Source organism: Bubalus kerabau, chromosome X, assembly GCF_029407905.1.
Source record: "Bubalus kerabau isolate K-KA32 ecotype Philippines breed swamp buffalo chromosome X, PCC_UOA_SB_1v2, whole genome shotgun sequence".
NCBI classification, from domain to species: domain Eukaryota; kingdom Metazoa; phylum Chordata; class Mammalia; order Artiodactyla; family Bovidae; genus Bubalus; species Bubalus kerabau.
In genome coordinates, this window is record NC_073647.1 from 102,442,130 (window position 1) to 102,453,593 (window position 11,464).

Consider the following 11,464-nt stretch of genomic DNA (forward strand, 5'->3'; position numbering starts at 1 on the left):
TCCCACCACATACAATAATTGCAATTATCAATCACTGAAATATGTGAAACAGTGAGGTGCTGGCATCAGAAGACACAGGTACATCTATTGAGGTCTGTGGCAGTGCTCTGCAGAATGGTGTACCTGTAGCTATATAGTTTCTCTGTAACCATGTGCTTTTAACTTTTGGCCGTACAGCATCTATGCAGGGCATCTGGAGCAAGTGCAAAGTCAATACGTTCAAGAAGGGGCGGGGCTAAGGTCGGTATCAGAGCCCGAAGTAGCTCTACTAGCCTTTCCCCACCACCTGCAACGTGGCGCTCCTCGGTATAACGCCTGTTCGGGTCTAAGGTACATGCGAGGGCTTTGTGATCGGAAGGGGTGATGTGGGATCATTGAAGGGGGTTTGGGGGTTAATAATGGCAATCTTTGGAGTAAGTATGAAGACGTGTTCGAATTGGAGTTGAGAGCTCAGTTCATTAATTTCTGTCTTTTTTATGTTGTCAACTTTGGATTTCATCTAAGACCACAGTTGGGTATGTATTGTTTTCATTTTTGTTAAGTTCTAAGTATTTTCTAATTTCAGTTATTTTTCTTTTAATCAAGAGTTTAGAAATGCCTTTTCAAATTTCAAAAGTTAAGGCTTTTGCTTCTAACACAACTTATCTGTGCCCCATGTGATGCTTATTCATTGGAAAGTGTTTAGACTTCCTTTAAAACTAAGTTCAGGGTCATTTTTTATTAATATTGCATCTCTAGATTGAAACTAGTATGTGTTCTCTGGTTGATAATTGTCTTAAAATGTGTATATTCTTTCTCTGTGCTTGCTCTTTTAATCTTTGAGAGTAATGCTTTGCGTGTGTGTGCATATGCACACGAACATTTAAAAATATTTGTATATTTATATATTTTATTAGGTGTTACTGGGTTCAGGTAGATTTTCAGAATAAAGATTGTCAAATTATTTTAGGTGAGTGAATCAGGGCAGACAGGGCATAGCGTGGCATGTGCAAGTGTTGGGGGCAGGGCTTGGCATGGCTCTGCACATAGGAGGTAAGGCAGAACAGAGTATGGTGTAGAAAGCAGGACGAGCATGTGAGGCTGAGAGTCTGGGAAGGGGGCAAGGCCTAGCTCAGGGCAGGGTTGGGTATGCCCTGGTGCAGAGAATGGGACCCATAGGGCTGGGAGCCTTAATGTGAGACAGAGTATATCCAAGAGGGTGGAGTCTGCATGTGGAGCCTGGACAGACTAGGCAGACTGGGTGGGGCAGAAAGGTAGGCAGAGCTTGTCTGAGGGGCTAGGCCATGAGTGTTTGGGCGGGCTGGGCAGAAGTGGTTGTCTGGGTCCATGGTGTAGGGCAAGCAGGGTAGCAGCTGTGTCCTGGAGGGTGGGCAAGGCAGGCTGAGCCCTGCAAGTGTAAGCAGGCGGTATCTAGATTTTCTGGGCAGATATGCAGGACCTTAAGCATTCAAGTGGACAAGGTGGAGCCAGATGGACCAGACAAATGTGTCTGGATAAGGTGGGCAAGCAGGGCCAGGTGGTGCCAGTCATTCCCAGGCAGCCAAGACCTAGTGGGTCCTAGCCATAGAGGCCAGAGGGTGAGTTAGGAGTGTTGGGGCAAGGTGAACCCATCCCCACCCACTTAATGCTGATCCATAACCCTCCTCCTATTATCACAGGAACTCTATTTGTAATTCCTGGTCTCTGGTGAATCCAGGATGCAGGATGGATGGGGGAGTGGAGTTTGTGTGAGGGTCTGCCCCTCAGCTCTTACCTGTGATACTCTTGGATAATTTGCCATGGTCCCCCTGGCAACTGCCAACTCAGTCACATCTGCCTCAATTGCAGAAGTCTGAGCTGTCTCAGAAGTACTAGGTGGTGGTGATGCCATTGGCGGTAAAGAAGGTACTTCAGACAACAGCCATACACCAACCGTTGTCTGAAAACGACCTGCCTCAGTACTAAAACTTATACCAGGACTTTTACATAGGAGACTTCACAAGCAAAGCCTGATGAGTGTATGACAGGACCCCTTAGTGGAAGGAGGGAGACAATGAAAGCAGGGAGGGTCAGCAAGGAGGAAAAGGAGGAAGGGAGTGTCCAGAGACCATTTAAGGAACAAGCTGGGGAGACATTTCAGCATTTTCCTGGCAATGAGTGACACTGAGGAGTTTCTGTTCCTAGATTCCGCACTGCTGAAGCAGGCAGTGGATATGAAGAAAATGAAGAATTTGAAGAAAAAAGTGGAGTGGACGGTGACAGAAATTATGGAAAGGGGGGCATGGAGACAGAGGTTGGGGGTGGAATGCAGGACAGGAGTATAGGGTTAGGGGGTTGACATTGCTTTCCCTTCCCCTACCTTGACCACTCTGGTCCCACAGGAGGAGAACCAGAAGCAGAAGCTCATGGAAAAGTCGAAAGATCCAGATCAGCCAGATGTCAAGGACTGAGCCTTGCTGCAGCAGTGCCTGGGACCTGGCAGTGTGCATCCCACCCAGCCAGGTTCCAAGTACTGCTCAGACAAATGTGGCATGAAGCTGGCAGCTGAGTGAGTACATCTGGAGGTTAAGCAACAGGGCGTGGAATAGGGCATGATCTATGCCATCTGTAAGTCCATCCACCCTCCTACCTATGTATCCTAGCACAATTTCTCCACTTACTTGCCTATCCATCCACCCTTACATACACCCACCCATCCATATTCCGCCCACCAACCCACACAATTACCCTTACAGTCACCCACCCAACTAGCTACCCATCCACCCAACCATCCACCACCCAATCACCCATTCAACAACATTCACTCCTCTGCCATTCATTATCTTAAACATTCACCATTAAACCACTCATCTGTTTCTTCTTTTTTTTTTTTTTGACTGCAACAAATGTTTATTAAAGGTCCTCTGCTTGATTCCAAGTTATGGCCAATGGCTAAAATTTCTTTGGTCTATAAAACTTTGACCATGATATTCACCAACATTATTAACTTTCTCAGTAAGTAAAATAAAACTCAACTTTCTTTCCTTTGTCTGCCTCCTTTCCTCAAAACTCAATGTTAAAAGGTTACATATTCCAAAGTATTTAAGATATAATTCCAACAGAGCTCTGCGACAAGAGTTGTGCTGTCTCAAGATAATCAGGTTTCACAGTTCAGGCAATTCAAAATTAACTCACTATTGCTCCCAAACTTATTAAGAACTGTTCACTGGCAACTTAGAGAATCTAAAGAAATCCAATGGAAACAAAAACATTTTGTAGGTTTGCATGTACATCTAAAAGTTAGATAGTGAAAATGATTCCTGAAAAGTTAAGATAGCCACAAATCTAAGGTGGTGGTTGTGGTAACCATTTAGCAATATTAGGTTTGGAGATTTTTCTTACACTTCTACTTAAAATGTTTCACCATTATTTTAAAACCTCTCAGTGAAAAAAATAAAAATCACTAGAGGTTACCAGAGAAGGCATTAAAGACAGAACAACTCTATGCATGCTTCTATTTACCTGCCTTTCAGAGCCCTTAAACACCACTGTGTTAACAAGAAATCTATTTCAAACTGCAGTCTATAGACCAATTTCTATGCAATGCTATTTTTTTAAAAACTAAAAAATGTTCAACTTCAACTGCTGAAATTCACAGATATCAATTCAATAGAAATGCCTGAAGCATCTGAAATCCTTTGCCCCGATACTCTTTTCCAATCCCAATGTACCTTTCCAATCACAACAAAAGTAAAAAAAGAAAAAAAGAAAAACCACATGTGATATCCATCACATGTCCTTTTAGCATCAATCTCATTAAGGAGGCAGAGAACAAATTTGTTTACTTTCTTCCCTATCCATTGACTAAACATTTTTAAAAAAATTATTTCCCAACTGGTGTCTTATAATGAAATGTGCTAGAAATGTAAACACTGGCCTTTCTGTTCAGGCTTTTATATTTCAGGAGCAGCAGGTTCACTCCTGATGTCTTTGACATCATTGGTTCTGCCCATCAAATAGAATTCTTTTTTGGGAACAAGACTGACAAAATGAGCAAGGCGGTTGGACATGGCATAAAAAGCTGAAATTGCAGCTATATCCCAGGCATCTTCCTGGTTGAAGCCATGCACCTCGAGCTTTTTGAAATGGTCATCTGTTATGTCATCAGCTTGGGAAATAGCAAGTGCAAATTCCAGCATTGCCTTTTCCCGGGCAGGGAGGTCAGACTTTCTCCAGTTGATACAGACCTGGTCAGAGAGCACTGGGTTCTTCGAGAAGACCCTGTACCGGGCACTGTGGACAACCACACTATATGAGCACCTGTTGGCCAGGCTGGTCACCAAAATGATGAGTTCCTTGTCAGCTCTGCTGAGCTGGCCTGTTTTCTTGTTACAGATGACATTGTAATAAGCAAAGAAGGCTCTGAATTCCAATGGCCGGTGAGACAACACTTTAAATACATTTGGTAAAAATCCTGTCTTCTTTTCTATCTCCTCCATGAGCTCTAAAATGTCAAAAGGCAGGTCCTTTTTGTAGGAAATGGGGTAACGGCTGATGGGTTTGGACTTCTCTTCCTGCTGCTGAGACTCATAAAGGCACAAGTTCAGGGTCACCAGAGGCAACTTTTTCCAAAACTTACTGGTCACAAGGTGAAGAAGAGACTCCGGCTGCACGACGCCGAGACGGCAGAGAACCGACATTGCGGCACGCGGTACATGGACCAGCTGTTTCTTCTTTTGATGTTCCAAAATACCCATTCAATTTCTTGCTGTCTCTCCTTCCAGCCACATCCATGAGATCCTGCCCCAGAGCATTCAGCAGTGGCAGAAGAGCCCCTGCATTGCTGAGGAGAATGGCAAGAAAATGCTTGAGTGCATCCACCATGAACAGCAGGACACTCATGCCCGCCTGAAGGACATGGAATGCTACTTCCATGAACTTGAGGCCATCATTCTGCGTGGCTGTGTGCCAAGATAAAGAGGTGAGTGGGAATGGATGTTATTGTTCAGTCTCTAAGTCAGATCCAACTCTTTGCAACCCATGAACTATAGCACACCAGGCTTCCCTGTCCTTCACTGTCTCCCCGAGTTTGCTCAAATTCATGTCCATTGAGTTGGTTATACCATCCAACCATCTCATTTTCTGTCGAGCCCTCAATCTTTCCCAGCATCGGGGACTTTTCCAATGAGTTGGCCCTTTGCATCAGATGGAGAAAGTACTGGAACTTCAGCTTCAGCATCAGCCCTTCCAATGAATATTCAGGGTTGATTTCCTTTAGGATTGACCGATTTCATCTCCTTGCTGTCCAAGGGACTCTCAAGAGTCTTCAGTACCACAGTTCGAAAGCATCAGTTCTTCAGTGATCAGTCCTCTTTATGGTCCAACTTTCACATCCATACATGACTATGGAAAAACCATAGCTTTGACTAGATGGACCTTTGTCAGGAAAGTGATTTCTCTGCTTTTTAATACGTTGTCTAGATTTGTCATAGTTTTTCTTCCAAGGAGCAAGCGTTTTTTAATTTCATGGCTGCAGTCATCACCTGCGGTGATCTTGGAGCCCAAGAAAGTAAAGTCTCTCACTGTTTCCATTGTTTCCCCATCTATTTGCCATGAAGTGATGGGACTGGATGCCATAATCTCCATTTTTTGAATCTTGAGTTTTAAGCTAGCTTTTCCAGTCTTCCAATGTCCTCTTTCACCTTCATCAAGAGGCTCTATAGTTCCTCTTTACTTTCTGCCATTAGGCTGGTATCATCTGCATATCTGAGGTTATTGAAATTTCTCCTGTAAATCTTGATTCCAGCTTGTGCTTCATCCAGCCTGGCATTTTGTATGATGTACTCGTCATATAAGAATAAGCAGGGTGACAGGATGCAGCTTTGACATACTCCTTTCCCAATTTGGAACCAGTCTGTTGTTCCATCTCTAGTTCTAACTGTTGCTTCCTGACCTGCATACAGGTTTCTCAGGAGGCAAGTAAGGTGGTCTGGTATTCACATCTCTTGAAGAATTTTCCACAGTTTGTTGTGATCCACACAGTCAAAGGCTTTAGCATAGTCAATGAAGCAGAAGTAGATGTTTTTCTGGAATTCCTTGCTTTTTCTATGATCCAACGGATGTTGGCAATTTGTTCTCTGGTTCCTCTGCCTTTTCTAAATCCAGCTTGTATATCTGAAAGCTCTCGGTTCACATACTATTTGAAGCCTAGCTTGAAGGATTTTGAGCATGACCTTGCTAGCATGTGAAATGAGTGCAATTGTGCAGTAGTTTGAACACTATTTGGCGTTTCCTTTCTTTGGGATTGGAATGACAACTGACCTTTTCCAGTCCTGTGGCCACTGGTGAGTTTTCCAAATTTGCTGGTATATTGAGTGCAGCACTTTAACAGCATCATCTTTTAAAGTTTGAGATAGCTCAGCTGGAATTCCATCACCTCCACTAGCTTTGTTCGTGGCAATGCTTCCCAAAGCCCACTTGACTTCATACTCTGGATTTCTGACTGTAGATGAGTGATCACACCATCGTGGTTATCCAGGTCATTAAGACCTTTTTTGTACAGTTTTGTGTATTCTTGCCACCTCTTCTTAATCTATTCTGCTTCTGTTAGGTCCATACTGTTTCTGTCCTTTATTGTGCCCATCTTTCCATGAAATGTTCCCTTGGTATCTCTAATTTTCTTCAAGAGATCTCTAGTCTTTCCCATTCGATTGTTTTCCTCTATTTCTTTGCATTGTTCACTTAAGAAGGTTTTTTTCTTTTTAATTTCTCCTTGTTATTCTTTGGAACTCTGCATTCAGATGGGTATATCTTTCCCTTTCTCCTTTGCCTTTCCCTCCTCTTCTTTTCTCAGCTATTTGTAAAGCCTCCTCAGACGAGCAGTTTGCCTTTTTGCATTTATTTTTCTTGGGAATGGTTTTTGTTACCACCTCCTGTACAGTGTTACAAACCTCTGTCCATAGTTCTCTAGGTACTCTGTCTATCAGATCTAACCCCATGAATCTATTTGTCACTTCCACTGTGTAATTATAAGGGATTTGACCTGAATTGCCTAGTGGTTTTCCCTACTTTCTTCAATTTAAGCCTGAATTTGGCAATAAGGAGTTCATGATCTGAGCCACAGTCAGGTCCTGGTCTTGTTTTTGCTGACTGTATAGAGCTTCTCCATCTTTGGCTGCAAAAAATAGAATCAACCTGATTTCGGTGTGGACCATCTGGTGATGTCCGTGTGTTGAGTCTTCTCTTGTGTTGTTGGAAGAGGGTGTTTGCTATGAACTGTGTGTTCTCTTGGCAAAACTCAGTTAGCCTTTGCCCTGCTTCATTTTTTACTCCAAGGCCAAACTTGCCCGTTACTCCAGGTCTCTTGACTTCCTACTTTTGCATTCCAATCCCCTATGATGAAAAGGATATCTCTTTGTGGTGTTAGTTCTAGAAGGTCTTATAAGTGTTCATAGAACTGTTTGACTTCAGCTTCTTTGGTGTTAGTGATTGGAGCATAGACTTGGATTACTGTAAAGTTGAATGGTTTGCCTTGGAAATGAACAGAGATCATTCTGTCGTTTTTGAGACTGCACCCAAGTACTGCATTTCAGAGTCTTTTGTTGACTACGGGAGCTACTGCATTTCTTCTAAGGGATTCTTGCCCACGGTAGTAGATATAATGGTCATCTGAATTCAGTTTGCCCATTCCCGTCCATTTTAGTTCACTGATTCCTAAAATGTTGATGTTCACTCTTGTCATCTCGTGTTTCACCACATTCAATTTACTTTGTTTCATGGACCTAACATTCCAGATTCCTATGCAATATTGTTCTTTACAGCATCAGAATTTACTTTTACCACCAGACACAGCCACAACTTGGTGTCATTTTCACTTTGGCTCAGCCTCTTCTTTCTTCCTGGAGCCATTTCTCCTCTCTTCCTCAGTAGCATATTGGACACCTACCAACCTGGAGGGCTCATCTTCCAGTGTCATATCTTTTTGCCTTCTCATACTGTTCATGGGGTTCTCAAGGCAAGAATACTGAAGTGGTTTGCCATTCCTTTCTCCAGTTGACCATGCTTTGTCAGAACTCTCCACCATGACCTGTCTGTCTTAGGTGACCCTGCATGGCATGGCTCATAGTTTCACTGAGTTACGCAAAGTTGTGATCCATGTGATCAGTTTGATTAGTTTTCTGTGATTGTGGTTTTCATTGCAGAGGCCCTGGGATTGTAGTTCTTGCTTCTTCTGTCTGCTCACTGATGGATGAGGATAAAGAGGCTTGTGGAAGCTTCCTGATGGGAGGGACTCTGTGGGGAGAACTGGGTCTTGCTGTGGTGAGCAGGGCCTGCTCAGTAAATCTTTAATCCAATTTTCTGCAGATGCTGGGGCTGTGCTCCCTCTCTGATTATTTGCTTGGCCTGATGTGGCCTAGTCCTGGAGTCTGCAGCCTCTATGGTAGGGCTACAGGCTCTATGGTAAGGGTAAAGGCGACCTCTTCCAAGAGAACTTATGCCAACACACTGTGCCTCCCAGGACTGCTGCTGCCAGCACCCCTAACCCCACAGCAGGCCACTGTAGACCCACTCCTCTGCAGTAGATCCCCAAACACTCACAGGCAAATCTGGCTCAATCTCTTGTGGGGTCACTGCTCCTTTCTCCTGGGTTCTAGTATACACAAAATTTTGTTTGTGCTCTCCAATAGTCTCTGTTTCCCCCAGTCCTGTGGAAGTTGTATTAATCAAATCCTGATGACCTTCAAAATCAGATTCCCTGGGGATTCCCAGTCCCTTTGCTGGATTGCCAGTTTGGGAAGTCTGATGAAGGGCCTATAACCTTTGGAACAGCTCAAGAACTTCTTTGGTATAATTGTTCTCCAGTTTTGGGGTTGCCCACGCAGCAGCTCTATGGTAGGGCTACAGGCTCTGTGGTAGGGCTAATAGTAGATTCCAACATCCTCCTGTCAATGGTTGTTCAGCAACTAGTTGTGATTTTGGTGTTCTCTCAGGAGAAGATGAGCCCATGTCCTTTTACTCTGCTGTCATGAGTCCAAGCTATGGGAATGGGTGGGGTGGAACAGAAAGGTGCCTGCTACTGTGGCCTGCCATCCCCACTCTGAACTGTTTCAGCGGACCCTCTACTGTCCTATGCAGAACAACAAACATGGTGGTAACAGCGTCGACCTGCAGATCTTCTGTGTCTCCTGTGGGAAACCCATCAACGTGCGTATTGCCCTGTGCCACATGGAGTGCTGCTTCGCCAGGGTTAGATCTTTGACTGGGGGCAGATGGGGCAAGAGTGTGTTTGGTTGGGTGGGGTCCATGGGGAAGGGGAGCAGGTTTGGTGCTGGGGTATTAGTTGTAGAAGAGAATACAACACTTATCCATGGCTCTACCCATTTATGCTTATTCTCCATCACCAGTATAAGGGCCAAGATTTGGGCATCAACCACTGGTGGCGAGAGGGACATTGACCATGCTTATAGGCACATGGGGTCAACAAGGGACAAAAGTGTTGTTTGGGGCTTTGTCATGTGAGTGTATGCAGTGTATGTCCATAGTTCCTTCCATTTGTACTCTTTTTTTCCCCCAGTATGAACACAAATCATCCATCAGGTCCATGTACCCGACTTGCATTGAGGGGTGAGTGTGGGTGCTACTCAGGGTCAAAGGCATCATGTGGACAGGATCAGGAGCAGGGTGGGCAAGATGAAGATCAGGATGTGGGTGGGCTCGGAGGCAGAGTTGGGTGAATTAAGGGCAGAATTTCGGTGGGGAGCCACCAGAGAAGCCCACTTGGGTGAGCTGGGCATCAACAAAGTGTGGGCATCGATCAGGGTGGAACCACCCTGATCCTTAGCACCTCACTTTCAATCTCTCCCCAGAGCCACAAGGCTCTTCTGTGATGTTTACAACCCACAGAGTGAGAGGTACTGCAAGCAACTCCAGGTGTTAGGCCCCAAGCAGTGCTCGGGGTGAGACTTCTTTCTCGTGACCCTCCATTCCTCCCCTTCTCCCTACCTGACCACCTTCTTCTTCTGGTTCTCCGTGCTTGAAATGTCTGTTATTCCTTCTTCCTGACTGCCTTCATACCTCCTGACCAACCTCTGTGGGTCCCCTCCTCTCTTCCTGACCTTCCCTATACTCCCCCCCACTTCTTACTGCTCAGTCATATACTGGTCTCACTTTTTTCTCTGCCTGGCTGCTGTTTCTTTATTGATAAGCTCCTTGCCTGACCACAACCCCACAACATTTCTCTCTCTTATTGCCTAACCTCCATTCCTCTGCTCCTCACTGTGTAACCATTCCCTGTTCCTCCTGTCTCCTTGATTGCCCATCTACTCTTTTACCCAGCCCCTGCCTGACATTGTGCCCCCAACCATCCCTCAAAGGCCACCCTCAATTCCTCTCTTTTGAATTTCTGACTTCCCTTCATTCTTATTCTCACTGCCTGACTTCCCTAGTCACCTTTGCCCTGCTTCCAAAGTCTCTTCTTCTTCCTTGTTTGATCAGCTCTCATCCCCCCCCCCACTGCTGACCCCATTCCTCACCTCCTCCATGTATTATCAACCTCCATTCATCTACTTCTCCCTGTCAGACCTCCCCTCCATCCTTCCTTTCCTTCCTGTTTGATCTCTTTCTACTCTTCCATCCTTCCTACCTGATCACCCCCTTTCCTACATCCCAGCTTAACTTCTTCCTCCATCCTCCATGCTTGATCATACCCCCTTTGACCCCTTCTTCTTTACCTAGTAATCACTGAATTCCTCTCTTCCTTTCTGCTAGGTCGCTTCCCATCCCTCTCCTTCTGCCTGACTGCCCTCTAATCCCCCTCTTCCTCTCATTTTACCTGCCTGATCCCCCTCCATAGCCACCCCGCTCCATACCTCATCATCATTCTTTCTGCCCACAGGTTCCAGATGATGAGGTGTGCAGTTGTTCACTAGTGCACAATGTCTTTGAGGTCACTAATGATTTCTGTCATCTCCCCAAACGCTTCTGCAACCTCCACTATTGCTGGGAAAAGCTGAGGTGTGCTGAGGTGGACCTAGAGTGTGTTCATGCGGTAGGTTACAAGGCTGAGTGTGGCTGAGGGGCAGCATGGGATCCTAGAAGCCCCTTCTCACAATGAGCCCCCACGGTTGTACAAGCTGGAATAGCTGGTTGAGCAGGAACACAAGGTGCACACAGCCATGATGAATCGGACAGGGCTACTGGCCCTGATGCTTCACCAGACAGTCTAGCATGATCCACTCACCACTGACCTACGCTCCAGAGTAGACAGCTGAGTTCTGCTCAACTGAGGTCCTGTGCCTGACACCTGGTACAAGGGGCCATTCTATGAACTTCTCGCACACCTGTTCCTCTTTCTCAGGGCATATCAAAGTTTCTCTGTGCTTCTCTGTTCCCCGTTTAGTATCCTGTCTCTACACCTCCTTAAGGTGGACTGGTCTTTAAAATTTCCCCATTTCTGTCCTTTCTTTTATCCCCCTCTCTCTTTCCTGAACCTGGGCAGGGCCAGAGC

General features: G+C 45.3%; 1 pseudogene; it reads left to right on the forward strand.

Moving 5' to 3' along the window:
* Positions 1-1,335: 1,335 nt before the first annotated feature.
* On the forward strand, positions 1,336-11,228 carry LOC129640116 (CXXC-type zinc finger protein 1-like; annotated as a pseudogene).
* The last annotated feature ends 236 nt before the right edge of the window (positions 11,229-11,464 follow it).